General features: G+C 35.0%; 1 long non-coding RNA gene across 1 annotated transcript in view; it reads right to left on the minus strand.

Moving 5' to 3' along the window:
• Window positions 1-3185: 3185 nt before the first annotated feature.
• Window positions 3186-18879, minus strand: part of LOC125283372 (uncharacterized) — a 262139-nt gene continuing 246445 nt past the window's right edge. Inside the window, exon 4 of the long non-coding RNA XR_007191159.2 lies at window positions 3186-3285. This is a non-coding gene — a long non-coding RNA (uncharacterized LOC125283372). The remainder of the gene's footprint in view (window positions 3286-18879) is intronic.

An 18879-nucleotide genomic window follows, 5' to 3' on the forward strand; every position in this document is an offset into this window, starting at 1 on the left:
AGACTATAAAAAGGATACTTGTTTAAAATAGGAGGGCTGAAACAAGAAGGCAGAGCATCACCTTATTCAGCCTCAGCTGGTGATGTGCAGAGTTGGGTGATTCAAATTTTTTTCTGCTATGTGCATGTCCACAAATGACTGTGAAAGCACTGAAAATTTTGATTTTGGGGTTACATGCAAATTTTAGTAAGTATGCAAATTTATAAATATGTATCCGTGAAATGAGAATTTGCTAAGTTTTTCTTATCCCTTTTTTTATCAATGGATTATAGCATAATATAGCTGTTTCCTTTTCCTTACAAGAGTTAGACTACATTTCTAGTAACAAACTGTAACGGTGATTCCTGAAAGGATAGTCTTTGACCACATTTCTACCTTTAATTGGAGTTAGGCATGGCCTTATGAAGATAACCTTTTTGCCAAAGGTATGGACACAGAAGTAATATGCACCCTTTCCAGACTTGGCCCATAAAAGCCTCCACACAAGATTCCCTGTGAACTTCTCCCTTTCTCACTGCTGGGGATGGAGACAATCTATGTTGGGTTGTCTTGGGAGACATGTTAATTTTGGGAGTCCTATGTGAAATTTCCAGAGTTACAGGATGGGAGAAACCATTGAAAGAAAGCCAGGACAACATTATCTCTCAATTATTATTTGGAGGTGTACTGCCCAACATGAGGAAAAAATACACTTTTGTGTTAAACAATTGAGATCTGGAAATTTTTGTATAAAGCAGTAGAGTTACCTTAAGTAATATTCTGACTACCATTCCAGTTAGTATAAGAAGAGGGTTTCCTTATACCTTGTCTATGTCTCTATTGCCTAATTCTCTGGAGGATGTATTACAATTGCTCTGTAGAGTTTTATGAGGATATTATTTTACTCACCTATTTCTGGTCAGCTTCAATATCAAGGCCAAAATGATAAGAAAGAAACTGAGACACTGACAACCCATTCAAAGTGTTCTTCTGTGCAAAGATTCATGGTGCTGTTTGTTACTAATGCTAGAAAATACAGGTCCTGCATTATTTTATTAATTCAAAAACATTCATTGAGCTGGTAGGGATACATGATTATTTTTCTATCTGCTACATTAGACAGAACATTTGGCCTGAAAGAGACAGACTCTACAGGTAAATCCAAGATATAAGTTCAATAGGTCAAGCTATATTTAAATGCATGTAAACCCAGAAGTTAAGAGGGGAAAGTTACACATTTTAATTCTTATAACATTTCTGGAATGTCCTTAGCTTCTGGCTCAGTATTCTCTTTTCATTCAATCTCCTCCCTCTTTCAGCTTTCTCTTCACAGAAAGCACAATTTAAGAAACTAACATATTAAAATGCTCCAAATTTTTCCCCCTTCAACGATAGCACTTTGGGGTAAAGAATTAAAGTTACCCTGAAAGCTTCCCTCATGGGACTGCTCTGTGTTCCAGACTAGTTATTAAAGCTTTGGTCATGAGCTGAGAGCCTCCTGTCTCTTGGCCAGGTTTCCACCTCTCAGAAGAGTTTCTCTTGCATCAAAAAACATTTACCGAGAAACTGTGTTTCAAGCTACATGTTAGGTACTACACTAAGAATTCAGAGATGACGAGGTGCCTACTCTGGAAAACTAGATTACTGACTAGCATATTAAACAATGTAATAAATACTACAGTAGAAAAGTGTATAGAATTCTACAAGAGCACAGAAGAACAGTGAATTCTGTGAAGGTGGGCCAGTGGAATAAAGGTAGGTAAGACTCCACAGTGAAGGAGATACTTGAGCTATCCCTTTAAAACATTTATCTTGATATGCAGAGCAGAAGAAGGCTTCTGGGCAGAGGACATACTCTTCACAAAGGCCCCAGAAATAGAAAGAAACCAAAATGTGTTCAAGGTACAGTGAGGAGCTCGGCATGACTGGAATATAGGAGGCATGAAGGGAAAAACTAGTGATAAAAATTTTTAAAGTGGAAATGAGCCAGCCAGAGAGGTCTTGCTTGTATCACGGGAAAATGTAATTTATGATCCCTCACTACTTTCTGAGGGTGGTGGGATCAGCAATTGCAGGTGAATTTTTCATTTTCTTGAATGAGGTGATGAGTGTGACCATAAATGTTTGGTATACTTGGTTTATTATACGATATATAAGAAAGGGAATGGGTAGAGAGAGTTACAGGCACAGAAGAGAGGAACTGGGAAGATTTAGGTCCTTCATGCTAGCCGGGTTAAAAAAAAAAAAAGGTAAAAAATGGTAAAATAGCAAAAAAAAAAAAAAAAAAAAAAAAAGTGACCGTAAATGGTCATACGGCTGAAAAAAACTAGAAGAGAATGAAATTGTGATGAGAATTTATTGAGTTGTTTGCCATACAGTGAATGACCTCTACGTCTCCCATGAAATCGTAGGTAACTTCTACATTGCTTGTTAATGTTTTGGTATGACAGGATTATGTATTGAGGAAATCAAAGAAGTATTGGCTTCAGCTGTTCTTCAGTGTTATTCCTGGATGAAAACAAAAGCTGTCTATATGGATATCATATGCTAAATTTGATGTTGAAACTGTAAGCAATCAGGACCATAGATTTTAGGGAGATTGTTAATATCACATTGAATTTTTAGGACTAATAACTCCAGATTAAAGCATGTTAAAGTAGTGATAGGATAGCAGAGACTATAAATTCCTCATCATAATCAATGTTACCAATTTTTTTCTTGTCCCCACAGCCAAACTACATTTTCTAGGCTTTCTTGCATGCCTCTTGCAAAATACATGTTAAAAAAAAAAAAAAAGGCAGAAAAGCGTCCATCAGTCTGGGTCCCTGAATGACTATGTGGAAGGAGGATCCTCAACCACCTATTGATAATAGTGCAGAAGTGTGAGCAGGAAGTAAACCTGTACTGTGTTTGAAACACTATAAATTTTGGATCAACTGCTTATAGCTATTGGGCTACCCTAACTAATGCAGATGGGAAGAAATAGGAAGTTTTTAAACAATACAGGAAGGCAGAATAAAAGTCTGAACTGAGGCAGTGATGGTGGAAACAGAAAGAAAGATGCTACCGGTTCATGACCTAACCATTTCTTACAATATGTGTGCATTAGTCAGGTTTTGCTGCAATAATACCAAGTTCCAAATAATGCCCAAATTCAGTGGCTTATAACAACACTTATTTTTCTTACAAGTCTGTAGGTCAGTTGGGGTCTGGCTGGTCTCTGTTAGGCTTAGGTGGCTTTGGCTTCGAGTTGCCAGGTGATTCCGGTCTGTCCTAGATAACTCATTCAGCCTTCAGTGAACTGTTCTTCTCATGGCAATGGCAGAAGCACAAGACAGTAAAAAGAAACACATGATTCCTCTTCAGGCGTTCAGAACTAGCACTAAATCAACCACTTCCGCCTACATCTCAGAGTGAACGAAATTAACATGACAAAGCCCAACATCAATGGGACATGCAAGTATAATCCTGTCATAGGGGAAACCAGGATTCATGGTGAAGGGAAGGAAGGAAGGTTTGTGTACAGAGTATGCAACATACTCCAAAGTGTATCTCAAAATTGTTCTCCTTTGTGAAGCTTTCCATATTATTCCAACCTACTTTATTCCTTTTATATTTATTGTCAGTTATTACATCATTCAGCTCACTTTATAAACAGAGCCTGCTTTTTTATTCTATTCACTTAAATGGTTAAGAAGGCTGCTATATAACTAGACACAGAAGTAACTAGCTAGCTAATGGTCTTGAGGCAAACCCTTTTCTAACATATTCTCAAAGCAAAAATAACATTACTTATTTCTTGTGGCTACATTACGCAAGGGAGAGATGAACTCAACAAGAAGTGCATGATGAAGTTTGAAGTACATAAATGATAAAGTCAGGAGGGATTGAGTTGGCACTACTCTTGGAAAAGGGAGATTAAAATTAGATTAGGTTCTCAGAGAAAGTTATCAGCAGGGTATTCTGCAACTACAAAGATCTGTATCTAAAGACTGAATATGTAAATACGAATTTTGTGTCTTACAGACAATACATTTAGAGTGCATACCTGCCAAGGCAGAAGAACAGTGGATCTCTGCCTGGGAGCATGAAAGCAAAAAGCTTAATGCTGTTTAATGAGCTGGGTTATGACAGAGAAAGAACAGGAAGCCTCACTACCCACAACTAACCCTAAATAATACAAATGGGACTGAGAAAGAAAGGCAAGCACAGTGAGACTTTAGTAATGAGCAGCTTGGACCCAACACTTCCAACAGAACCCAGGAGAGGCCCCAGTCTGGAACCCACACAGCAAGATCACATGATAAGGATCCCAGATGACTCTAAAACAGAAGCACACGTCTAGGATTTTTAGCAAAAGTAACCGTAATAGTTTCTTTTAAATACTAATAAGGCTTATGTGAGTCTTAACCATATGGGTTTAATATATGTTATAACATATTAATAAAATAAAATTAATAAATTAAAAAACATTGATTAGCCCTACAGCAGCTATCTCAATACTTCTTATCAATTAATTTAACAAAATTCCAAATAGCATTGCCCAACTACAATATTGATCTTATTCTCAATATTAGTATCAAATACTTTTTGCTGTTTTCTTCCATATGAAATCTTCCTGTCTAAAGATCCAAATAAATATTTTAAAATAATGAAGATGCCAAGATTGAAATAATTATTTAAAAATAAAATTTTATGCTAAAATATAGCATAAATATTACAAAAAGACAAATAATATTAGTTAAGGTAATTGCAACACATGTATACTTTGTATACCACGTATTCCTTATATACTCTGTATACTGTATATGTATATGTATACTAGCCTTAACATATAAAATCTTCCAATAAATAAAGAAAAAAACTCATCAACAGAAATGTAAGTAAAGATGCCAAAAGGCAATTGATGAAAGAAATAAAATGACCAGTAAATATAAGGTTAACCCCATTAATAACAAAAATATAGTGCTCCTGAAAATGAAATAGCATTTCTTTTTGCTTCCTAAACTGATAAAGACTTAAAAATAATATTTAAATTTAGCAAAGGATTAGGGAAACAGGCATACACTGCTGGAGGGCAATTTATATGTATCCTCTTTGTTTAGCCAATTTTACTTTTAGTAAGTTGCTTTAGGGAAATAATTTTGGTGGGAATGAAGATTCCCTATAAGCAAATTCAGCATAGTGCTCTTTCTAATAGAAAAAAAGAGAAACAATGTGTGTCCAACTATAGAAAATAGGTTAGATAAAATACATTATATCTATGTAATAAATTGCAGATGGGGGGAAATAATTCAAAGCAATATCAGCATATGATCCCATTTATAAAAAAGAATTACCTTTCTCTTAAAAAGTAGAAGAATATAAACTGAAATGTTCACGGTTATTATTTCTAGGAGATGGGAAAAGGATTCAAATTTTCTTATTTTGCTTATTAAAATTTCACATATTCTATAATGAATTTACATCTCCATGGCACTAGAATATACTGCATATTGTTTTTAAATAAAACATTTCAAGATGTCTGAAAGACAGTCTGAAACATGACTTTGCAAATCATTTTGAGCAGTGGAATAAGGGTATAATTTCTAAAAATGACTATCTTAAAAGAACAACACTCATTCAAAAATATAAGTTCTATGATGACAAACAAGATTATATTATTTGAGAATCAAAATTTCTTTTTTAAGATTTTATTTATTTATTTGTCAGAGAGAGAGAGAGAGAATGGCAGGCAGAGGGAGAAGCAGACTTCCCACTGAACAGGGAGCCTGACGTGGGACTCAATCCCAGGACCCTGGGATCATGACTTAAGCTGAAGGCAGATGCTTAACCGACTGAGCCATCCAGGGACCCCAAGAATCAAAATTTCTATTTAATTTACTAGCTAAGTAAAAGCTGGGTATTGATGAGGTGAGGTAGTCTCCTTGCTGAAGAAAAACAAGTGTCTATGTCAGAAAAAGAACAGTTCAAAAGGCAGGGAATTACCAGAAATGGTTTTATATTTATTACATAAATACCCTTTTTAAATTTAAATTCAATTAGCCAATATATAGTACGTCATTATTTTCAGATGTAGTATTCAATAATTCATCAATTATGTACAATACCCAGTGCTCATCACATCACATGCCCATCGACCCAATTACCCCATCCTCCCACAACCTTCCCTCCAGCAACTCTCAGTTTATTCCCTGGAGTTAGAAGTCTTTCATGGTTTTTCTCCCTCTGATGACTTCCCATTCAGTTTTCCCTCTTTCTCCTATGATCTTCTGTGCTGTTTCTTATATTCCACATATAAGTGAAACATGATGATTGTCTTTCTCTGATTGACCTTTTGTTCAGCATAATACCCTCCAGTCAATGTAAATGGTAAGTATTCATCCTTTCTGATGGCTGAGTAATATTCCATTGTGTGTGTGTGTGTGTGTATATATATATATATATATATTACATCTTCTTTATCCATTCATCTATCGATGGACATCTTGGCTCTTTCCACAGTTTGGCTATTGTGGACACTCCTGCTATGAACATTGGGGTACATCTGGATCACTGCATTTGATAAATATCTTCTCTTGCCTGACTGTGTCTATTAATAATGGTCACTGTTGTGCATCTGCAGAAAAAATGATCACTCTGGGCAAGTCTCCAAAATTAGTCTAGCACTGTAGCATTAAAAAAGGTAAATAATGTTTGTAAATATCGATCATGCCATATATTTGCATCCCATTTTATAAATCATAAGGTACTTTTATATATATTTCATATCGCCCAAAGCAACTTTTATTTTAAGCCTGGAAATGTAAGAAAGAATAAAAAAGAAAGAGTAACAGATTCCAGTTAGTGCTTAGTTCCACTATCATAAGCATCTATAAATATTATTGACTATTTTCTGTAGATAAAATACCTTACAAAGCAGTATCTCTTCCTGGACTGGTTCTTTTCTGCTAAATAAAACTTGGCCTTTAGTATTCTTGGCAAGTCTCTATCACTGCTTTTATTGCAATTATTTTCTTCTCTATTTCCTCTCTTGAACAATGAGCTCTGTAAGCCTTATTCATGTTTGTTTCTTAACACTTAGCTGAGTAGCGGGACCTCAGTAAGTATAAAACCAATGTTGTTTTTTTTTTTTAATGCTGAATAAATGACATTTGTTTTGAAAAGTTAATGTTTTCTATGTAATATGTCAATTATGTCTCAAAGCTGGAAAAAATCAATGTTTTAGCAATAGTTATTAATTGATTTAGTAATTGATAAATTTAGTCTTTGCCAGATGGGCTCTTTGAATTTCAGCTCTGAATATTCTTTCTAAACTACTCATTATAAGATGGCTCCATAGGTTCATTTGCCAAAACAGGTGGTCAAAGTTATTCTAATCAACTTCATAAGCTCCTTTTTCTTTTTTCTTTCTTTCTTTCTTTCTTTCTTTCTTTCTTTCTTTCTTTCTTTCTTTCTTTCTTTCTTTCTTTCTTTCTTTCTTCCTTTCTTTTTTAAAAGATTTTATTTATTCATTTGACAGAGAGAAGGAGAGTACAAGCAGGGGGAGTGGCAGGGAAAGGGAGAAACCGGCTCCCACTGAGCAGAGAGCCCAACACAGCGCCCGATCCCAGGACCCTGGGATCATGACCTGAGCCAAAGGCAGCCGCTCAACCGAGCCACCTAGGCACCCCGTATAAACTCCTTTTTCTTAATAATTCACCTGTTGCTTAGAGAAGGATTATTGACCAGAAAGGCTACCACATTTCTATGAAAATCCAAACTTCTTTTGAAATGAAGTGAATTCAGAATAATAATTTTTTAAAACAATAAATAACAAATAACTTCTATTTATATTTCTAAATATCACAAATTTAGAAGCATAATTATCACTTATAGCTAAGGGAGAGTGTAGCTGCTTCTCTCCTACCTGAATTTTACTTCAGTTTAAACTAAAAATGTTGATTTTTATCAAGTCAAAATGCTCTATTAGCAATCATCTGGGCTTCAGTTTGTTGAAAGAGTTTCAGATAATTTCCTAAGAATAACCTTTAATAAAGAAAGAAATGAGTAAGGACACCTGGTTGGCTCAGTCAGTTAAGTGTCTGCCTTCAGCTCAGGTTATGATCCAAGGGTCCTGATATCAAGTCCCACATCGGGCTCCTATGTTGGGGAGCCTGCTTCTCCCTCTGCCTGCCCCTCCCCCTACTTGTGCTCGCTCTCTCTCTGTCTCTCTGACAAATTAAATTAAATTTAAAAAAGAAATAACTAGGACCTAATTATTCAATCTAAGGAAATTATAAAAGGGGAGGCCCCTTTACCAAATCTGCAGGTTTGTCCATGGCAGGCTGAACTTCAAAGTCAAATAGACATATTTGAAATCAGCTGTAATCAAGTTATTACTGATCTCTGTCTCACAAAATAAGAGGGATAAATTTTTCTAATTCCTTTGGTGGGAAACCATAATATTCTAGAGCTTTCTCCATAGAAATAAAGCTTGTAATTTAAATGAATCCATTTTGATCACTCTGCCCTGATCAAAGTCAGGTGAAAACTTTTAACACAGTCCTGTGACTCTTCCTATTTCAGGAGGAAAAGTCCCCCAAAACTAGCTGAAAACATAACTTCAGTCATCTATAAAAATATTTCTGTATTTCATCTCATAGATTACCAAGGGACAGAGAATTTACTTCCTTGAACAATATCATGGAAAGCTGATTCTCCCCCTTTAAGATGTGGTACTTGTATCTGATATAAATATAAACTAAGATTATAACCAAATAGATTAATAAGATCTATTAGAATGGTTTTGATTTATAAATGTATTCCTGTTCTTACTTCATATACACACTCCAACGAGAAGTATTTCTTTTCAAGTCAAATGAATTACTTGATGTAATAATTCAATCTTAAAATGGAGTGTGTTATGTTGAAGGAATGCTGCTTTTCTGTTTGGTACAGAGTTTAGCATAAGGAAGGGGATGTCAAGTATGATCTTTCCCATGAAGTAGTCTACTGTGGAACATGGCTGTACTCCAAACTATTTAAGGAAAAAAAACCCTAATGAACTAACACAGGGGGAAGGCTGTTTCCATGGCAATTGAACTATCAGAAAACCCAAAGAACAGAGATTCTTTCTCTAGCTAGTTTACGTAGTTCCATTTTTAACTCCTTGCTACTGGCAGTCAGAATCAACAGGCACTTAGGCTAGCCAAGTAAATGTTTACTTTCCAAAACACCAAGAAATAAGTCATGATCCAGTTATTATTTCTTGAAAAGATGATCATTATCCCTGAGAGAAGGGAAGAGAGGGGAGAGATGATAGAAATGTTTACAAAGAGCTTTAGGCAGAGGACAATGAAGATTAGAGAAGACTCAACAGAACTCCTCATTTGAATTAAAGAATCATCTACTGAGGCCACAGGAGGCCATCAAAAGAAAATTTCTACTCTCTTGTGAAGTCTATGATAGTGATGCAATCAGGGCACTAGAGAGCATTGAAGAGAGGCGCTAATCCCACTTTGGGTGGGGCTGGGCGTCCTCAGAGAGGTAAAACCTATACAGGTTTTAAAGGATGACTCAGTGCAAGACAAGCCAGTAAGAACCAAAAGGATACTGGAGGAATTGTGACAGGTATTAGCAAAGAGAACGCAGAATGGTTTGTATGGGGAACAACTCCAAGCAGTTAGTTTTTACTAAAGCAGTTAGTATTACTGTATCAAGGGTGAAAAAGCTGCCAGAGATGAGACTAAACAAAAATGGAAAAACTGAGAGCCTTACTCCTAAGGTCAGGAACATGGCAGGGACGTCCACTCTCACCCCTGATGTTCAACATAGTACTGGAAGTCCTAGCCTGAACAATCAGGTGAACTTGTATTCATCTCACACTTCGGTTAAAATACTGTCTCCTCAATGTAAAGTGTCTCCCAGAGGACTTAACTTCTCTTTATCCTTAGAATCTTATTGTATTTTGTATGTCACTTTATTACTATGGTTCTGATAGTGTATAGTAATAATGTTTCCATATATGTTTTCCAAATAGAAAATAAGCAACCTGAGTACAAAGGCCTTAACTTTTTATTTTTACATTCTCTAATACCTGGTATCATATCTCACACATACTAGGTATACAACTTGTATCTGTTAAATAAACGAACCTTTAGAGTTCTTATTAACTATTTTTGGTTGTGTATTAGATGTGTTTACTATACACATTTGTCAAGAATCAGGAAGGGTCTGAGATTTTACTCTACCCACAAGGTAATAAGTTCACTCACTGGTCTCACAGTTGCTGGTGGAAGAAAACAAGAGTCCAGGGCAGAGAAGAAGTGCAGATTATTACAGCAATAGCAATAGCCAGAGTACCAGCACTTTTTGCATTGGTTTCCCTTACCTGAAGTCCCACAAGGGCAACACAAATGCGTACCAATGAATGCCCATGGGTTGCCTTACAGGAGGGAAACCCTGAGCTTAGGAAACCCAGAGTTTTTATACTGGGGAGTCAGCATGCCTACCCTTCGCTCTGCAGTGAGACACATATCTTTCTAAGGTTATTCACTGTACAAATATCTTTGGAGAGATAGCCCAGAATAAAAGAAGTTAGTTCTGTTTGCAAGATGTGTAGAAACATAAGATACCCAAGGAGAACTGCATACCAACAACATTCATGAAAAAGGAATACACATCTTATGGATAGGATTCATTTAATCTTACTTAAATACTCAGAGGGAACCTCTGATCAAATTCCAAGGATGTTGTAACTTAAATAAATTCCTTGTTTTAAACCTCTTTTTGTATATCCTAATAATTACCTTGGATGAGTTTAGATTCTATTACAAGCATGGTAGAGATATTTATAGCTCACTGAATATCCATATGCTCTCCGTATTTCCTAGCACCACTGCAGTTAAGTGGGGACACGTGATGAGTTCTGCCCAATGGACTATAGAGTAGAAAAGATCTTTAACACTTCTAAGATGGGGCAAATAAGAGAGGGCATGACTTCTCTGTTCTCTCATTTCTAATGTAAAAATTATGGAGGTCCTGTACTGAGATACTAGTGTGTGTTAGCCTCAGACAGTGAGTGACTATTTGGATCATAGCTCTTCTAACCAGTGTTAGACATGTAACATGAGTGAGAAATAAAATTCCAATGTGTTAAGTCACTTGAGACTTCAGAGATAATCTGTTTTCACAACATAATATAGTGTATCTTGAATAGTATAGCAGGTCTTTGTCACATAAAAGTGCAAGTATTTGAAAAAATTTTTTATTATTTTTATTAATTTGCATAGACTCTCCACTGATAAAATAAGCTTTCACTGAGCTATGAAAATACTGATGAAATCTAATTAACCTGATGAAAAATATAACCACTTCTTTTACTCACATCAACATTCAATAGTTGTTAACTCTGTGAAATGTGTTGAAATGCCTTTAAAAAGTTTCTATTTAAGAGTTCTAACGTAAAATAATTGTGTCTGCTTTTCCATTTGACCCAGAATCTACACAGATGAAGGTTTTTGTTCTGAATCTATTCAACAATATGTCATTCAATTTTCATTCTCTCATTCACTCAACCTCCTCAAGTAATTGTTCTGTGTGTTTACAGCATAAAGGCCTACACAAAATGCAAGAAATGTTAAAAGTGGAGCACCTGGGTGGCTCAGTCGTTAAGTGTCTGCCTTTGGCTCTGGTCATGATCTCAAGGGTCCTGGGATTGAGCCCCATATTGAGCTCCCTGCTCGGTGGGGGTCTGCTTCTCCCTCTCCCTCTACCTGCCGCTCCCCTTGCTTGTGTGCTCTCTCTCATTCTCTCAAATAATTAAGCAAAATTTTTAAAAAAGGAAATGTTAAAAGCCAGTAGTTTTTCTATTTATTGACTGGTTGGTTTATGGGAGTTCTACTTTTCATTAATAAATTCAGAACTTATGTTTGGGCAGGATCCACAAACTTCCTTTAATTCTCTATCTGAAACAAACTTTTAGAAGTCTCCCTTTGTGGAATCACAGAGAAAGTATCAAATAAATTTGGAGAAAATGAAAAGGACGGAGAAGAAGAATTTTAAAAAATCTCAATGCTGTTTTCATTGACCTACAGAAAAGTTAAGAAAAATGACATCCTCTCAATTTTATAGATTAAGAAACTGAAGCTGAGAGACATTTATGTAATTTTCCCAAAAGGTAACAAGCGGTAGATTGGGATTTGAACCAGCCTTTCTTATCACATCATCTTTCTCTTTCCTAAAACTACACTGCCTTTATAAAAAAGACATTTGTGATTAATCTGGGAGGATTTCAACAGAAGACACTGAAGGAAGAAAAAGAGGCAGGAGAGCATAGCATCAGAAGGGCATCCACACATGGAATAGAATATAAAATCTTTAAAGAGATATAAAGAATGCTGAAGCTTAAAAAGCTAGTTCAGAACTATTCCAGTGAAGACTTGAAATGCTTTGCTAGAAGGGATAGAGTATATTCACTAGTAAGAATGAGGAAAGGGGAAAGACTACATGATTTAATCTGGTGTTTGCAGATTACATCATTGTGCCTAATACCTCACCCCTTCTGTAGTGTATCATTTGTTATGAGTTCTTCTCACTAATGGGGTGATATTTATTTCCCCATTCCTTGAATTTGAGTTTGACCAGGTAACTTCCTTTGACTAACAAAATGAGAGGGATGTGACAGTGTACTATATGTAAACCAGGCCTTAAGAGGCCTTGGATGTTCCTGAATATGTACTGAAATCTCAGCCATTGCTGTGAAAATAAGTCTGGGTTATCCACCAGTCTAATGAAGATGAAAGACAAATGGCAAACTGTTCCAGATAACCCAAGCCTAGAGCCAACCCCCATGGAACATATTGACACAGAAGAAATATTAAATGATTGCTATTTTAAATAACTGAGTTTCAGAGTGAGTATTAGAAAACTAGCTCTGATTCCATTGTGACAGAAGAAACAGAGATTTCTGACTTCTGGCTTAAGAGAACACAGATTTCTTTTATCTGAGAAACTTTATGAAAAAAAATATATAATTAAGAAGTTGTTATAATATGCAGAGAAAGAGAAAACTATGACCTTAACTTGGAAGAAGGCACAGAAAGTTGAAAACCAACCAACCAACCAAAACAATATTAGAATTAATTAGAAGGAATGCTTACTATTAATAATTCCAGTTTTTACATGTTAAAAGTTATTTTCCAAACTTTAAAAGTTTTTTAAACAAGTTTTTAATTTTTTTATTGAAGAATAATCAGCATATAATATTGTATTAGTTTCAGGTGTACAACATATTGATTCAATATTTTCATATATTATGAAATAGCACAAGTCTTTTTTAAAACTTAAATTCAATTAGCCAACATAAAGTACATCATTAGTTTCAAATGTAGTGTTCAATAATTTATCAGTTGCATATAATGCCCACTGCTCACCATTTCACATGCCATTCTTACTGCCCATCACACAGTTATCCCATCTCCCCGCCACTTCCCCTCCAGCAACCCTCAGTTTCCCAGGGTTAAGAGTCTTTCATGGTTTGTTTTGTCTCCCTCTCTGATTTCTTCCCATTCAGTTTTCCCTCCCTCCCTGATCCTCTGTTTCTTATATTCCACATATGAGTAAAACCGTATGATAATCATCTTTCTCTGATTGACTTCTTTCACTTAGCATAATACACTCCAGTTCCATCCACATTGATACAAATGGTAGGTATTCATCCTTTCTGATGGCTGAGTAATATTTCATTGTATTTATATATACCACATCTTCTCTATCCATTCATTTGTCAATGGACATCTCAGCTCCTTCCACAGTTTGGCTATTGTGGACATTCCTGCTATGAACATTGGGGTGCAGATGCACCTCCAGATCACTGCATCTTATCTTTGGGGTAAATACCTAGTAGTGCAATTGCTGAGTCTTAGAGTAGTTCTATTTTTAACTTTTTCAGGAACCTCCATACTGATTTCCAGAGTGGCTGTACCAGCTTGCATTCCCACCAGCAGTGTAAGAGGGTTCTCTTTTCCCCACATCCTCGCCAACATTTGTTGTTTCCTGTCTTGTTAATTTTAGCCATTCTGACTGCTGTACAGTGGTATCTCATTGTGGTTTTGATTTGTATTTCCCTGTGCCAAGTGATGTTGAGCATTTTTTCATGTGTCTGTTGGCCATTTGTATGCCTTCTTCAGAGAAATGTCTGTTCATGTCTTCTGCCCATTTCTTGACTGGATTATTTGTTTTTTGGGTGTTGAGTTTGATAAGTTCTTTATATATCTTGGATACTAGCCCTTTATCTGATATGCCATTTGCAAATATCTTCTCCCATTCTGTAGGTTGCCTTTTAGTTTTGTTGACTGTTTCCTCTGCTGTGCAAAAGTTTTTTTATCGTGATGAAGTCCCAATAGTTCATTTTTGCCTTTGTTTCCCTTGCCTTTGGAGATGTGTCTAGCAAGAAGTTGCTGCAGCCAAGGTCAAAGAGGTTGCTGCCTGGGTTCTTCTCTAGGATTTTGATGGATTCCTGTCTCACATTTAGGTCTTTCATCCATTTTGAGTTTAATCTTTTAGCACAATAAGTCTTGTTAACATCTGTCACCATACAAAGTTGTTACAGTAGTATTGACTATATTCCCTATGTTCTACATTATTTCTCCATGTCTTATTTATTTTATAACTAGATGATTGTACCTTATGGACTTCTCCAAACTTTTCACATATATTCCTAGACACCCGATCATGATGCCTATGGCTTTGCTTTTTAAAAGTCTTTTTTAAAGTAGCATTTTTGAGAATTGATGTGGAATTAATTGTGCATATTTAAAGTGGAAAACTTTATGAGTTTGGTTATACATATACACCTATAAAATCATCATCATAACCAAGATAATGAACATATCCATCACTTCCTCAAGTCCCTCTGTAACCCCTTCCTCTCTTCACCCCTAAACCTACAACTATTAAGAACACCTAATGTGCTTTCTTGTCACCATAGATTGATTTTCTAGAATTTTATGTAAATGAAATACACTGGTTTCTTTTAATCAGCAATATTTTACAAATTATCCATGTTGCTCAGTAGTATTCCAATATATGGATATACTACAATTTGTTTATCCATTCACCTATTGATGGACATATTGGGTTGTTTCTAGGTTTGGTCTATTGCAAATAAAACTGCTACAAACATTCTTGTTCAAGTCTTTGTGTGAATAAATGGTTTCACTTCCTTTGGGGGAATGTACATTATTGCAATGGCTAGAGGGTATGGCAGGTGTATATGTAACTTTTTTTTTTAAATGCTGGGAAGACAAATCAAAACCACCATGAGATGCCACTTCTTATCCAAGATGATAACTATAATAAAAAATGGAAAATAAGTTTTCATGAGGATATGGAGAAACTGGAACTCTATTACATTGTTGGTGGGAATATAAAATACTGCAGCCACTGTGGAATAAAATGCACAGCACAGGGAATATAGTCAATGATACTGTAATAGTGTTGTATGCTGACAAATGGTAGCTACACTTGTGGTGAGCACAGCATAATGCATAGGAAAGTTGAATCATTATTTTGTACATCTGAAACTAATGTAACATTGTGTCAACTGTACTCAAAAGAAAAAAATTTAAAGAATCTTATTGAATTATACTCTTTAAACGCATTAATATTATGTTACATGAACTTCACCTCAATGTAAAAAAAAAAAAAACTTTCAAAATATTTTCCATAGTGTCTGTACCATTTAAAATTACCAGCATTAGTGAATGAGAGTTCCAGTTACTCCACATCATCACCAACACTTGGTATGGTCAGTCTTTTTTAGCCATTCAATGGGAATATAGTGGTATTTCATTGGGGTTCCATTTTATATATATCTAATGACTAATGATGTTCAGCATCTTTTCTTGTACTCATTTACTATATGTTTATTTTCCTTGCTAAAGAGTCTTCATATTTTTTGCCCAATTTTTACTGCTTGTTTTTTGTCTTCTCATAAAGTTGTAAGAGTTCTTTACATATTCTAGATACAGTTTCCTTATTGGATAGATATTTTGCAAGTCTTTTCTCCAGTTTGTGGTTTGGTTTTTAATATTTGTAACAGTGTTGTGAAGAACCTAAGTTTTTATATTTGATGTAGTCTATCATTTTTTTCTTTTCTAGTTTGTACTTTTTATGTCTTATTTAATAAATCTTTATGTCTTATTTAATAAACCAAAGCTGGAGGCATCACAATTCCAGACTTTAAGCTGTATTACAGCTGCAATACACACAGTATGGTACTGGCACTTTCCTCCTATATTTTCTTTTAAAAGTTTGATAGTTTTAATTCTTACACTTTGGTCTCTGATCCATTTTGAGTTAATTTTTATATATGGTGTGAGGTATGGGTCAAGGCTCTTTTTGTTTGTTTGTTTATACCCAATCAATTGACCTAGCACCTTTGTTGAAAAGAACACCCATTTTCAATTGAATGGTTTGGCAACTCTGTTGAAAATCAATTGGCCATATATGCACTGAATATTTCTTGAATCTCAATTATTTCTATTGATCTATAGGTCTATTTTTATACTATCACATTTTTTATAAAATGCAAATAATTTCAAAACATCTGTACTTTAATAGTAAAAAATTACATTTTATTAATAGATTTTTTATTGTGAATAACTTTACATTTACAAAAAAGTTGAAAGATTGTACAGAGAAGTCCCATATACCCATCACCTAGCTTCACCCATTGTTAACACCTTATATTACAATGGTACATTTGTCAAAACTAAGAAACTGATGTTAGTACATCAGTAGTAACTGAACTCCAGGCTTTATTTGGATTTCACAAGTTCTTCCGTTAATATCCTCTATCTGTTCCAAGATCCAATTGAGAGTACCACAGTGCTTTTTTTAAAATTTAAATTCAATTAATTAAAATACAATGTATTATTTGTTTCAGGGGTACAGGTCTGTGATTCATCAGTCTTATATAATACCCAGTGCTCATTACAACACATACTCTCCTCACATTGCTTTTAGTTGTCATCTCTCCCCTGGACTGTTATAGTTTCTTAGTCTTTCCTTGTTTTTAATAACCAGGATAGTTTTGAACTGTACTGCCAGGTATCCTGTAAAATGCTCCACCCACTCCCCCAAAATTTGCATTTTGTGTTCTTTTTCTCACCATTAGACAGAAGTTAATGGGCTTTTGGAAAGAATGCCTGTGAAGTGAAGTGCCTGTCTCAACACTTCATATCACTTCCTTTATATGTGATACCACTGGTGATTTTAATCTTCATCACTTATGTGACGTATGCCAGGTTTCTCCACTGTAAAAGTTACTATATTTTCCTTTCCTACTTTATTCTTTGAATCCAAGTCACTATGACTAGCCCACCCTCAAGAAAAGGAAGGGCAAGAAGTAAGTTCCACCTCATGGAAGAAGGCATTTTTACATACATTATTTGGAACTCTGTAAGAAAGATTTGCTTCTTCTCTCCTATTTATGTACTTATTTAATCATTTATTCATATCAGTATGGACTTGTGTATTATTTTATATTTTGACTTATGATCCAATACTGTTATTTAATTTTTTTGCCACATTATTCCAGCTTTGGACATTGAAAGCTCTTTCACGTGGCTTCTATGTTCCTTTGGTATTCTGGCATCCTTTTGTTTACTGAGTATTTCCTAACTTTCTGGTACTATACAATCTTCCAGGGTAATCTCGTATTCTCCCTGCCTAGCCTGAAATCATTCATTTCTCCAAGGAGCACTGGCTCCTTTAATTGAATAGTATTTAGAAACTGAGATCTGGGTGCTTAGGCTATATTTTTTATTACCATAGTTTCATAACAGATATTAAAATCAGGGTGTATAAATCCTTCAACTTTGGTTTTCTTTTTAAAAATTATTTGGGCTAAATGTTCATTGGCTGATGAATGGATAAAGAAGATGTGATTTTTTAAATATATATAATGGAATATTACTCGGTCATCAAAAAGAATGAAATCTTAACCATTTGCAATGACATGGATGGAACTAGAGTGTATTATGCTTAGCAAAATAAGCCAGTCAGAGAAAGACAAATACCATATGATTTTCACTCATATGTAGAATTTAAGAAACAAAACAGATGAACATATGGGAAGGGGAGAAAAGAGAGAGAAAGGGAAACAAACCATAAGAGACTCTTAATGACAGAGAACAAACTGAGAGGTAATGGAGGGAGGTGGGTGGTATATGGGTATTTAGGAGGGCACTTGTTATGATGAGCGCTGGGTGTGTTGTATGTAAGTGATAAATCACTGAATTCTACTCTTGAAACATTGCTTTGTGTGTTAACTAACTAGAATTTAAACAAACAAACAAACAAACAACAATGAAAAATTATTTGGGCTATTCTAGGTCCCTTGCCTTTCCACATAAATTTTAGTATTATTTTGTCATTTTCTAATTTCTGCTGATATTTTGTTTGGGATTGTACAGAACCTACATATAAATTTGAAGAGAACTGACATCTAAATAATACTGGGTCTTTGGATACATGAATAGATCATATTTTTCCATCTGTTTAGGGCTGTAATTTCTCTCTCCATTATTTCATAGATTTTAGTATATAGGTCTCACACATCTCTTGTCAAAATAATCACAAGGTATTACATGGTTTTGATGCTATAGTAAACAATTTTTGTTGTTCTTGTTGTTCTTTATAGACTTTATGTTTTTTAGTCTCTTTATTTTATTTTTTAATTTATCTTATTTTTTATTAGTTTCGGAGATAGAATTTAGTGATTTATCAGTTACATATAATACCTAGTGCTCATTACATCAAGTGCCCTCCTTAATGCCCATCACCAAATTACCCCTTCCTTTACCTACCTCTCCTCCAGCAACTCTGTTTGTTTCCTACAGTTCAGAATCTCTT

Source organism: Ursus arctos, unplaced genomic scaffold (genome assembly GCF_023065955.2).
Source record: "Ursus arctos isolate Adak ecotype North America unplaced genomic scaffold, UrsArc2.0 scaffold_15, whole genome shotgun sequence".
In the NCBI taxonomy this organism is placed as follows: Eukaryota; Metazoa; Chordata; class Mammalia; order Carnivora; family Ursidae; genus Ursus; species Ursus arctos.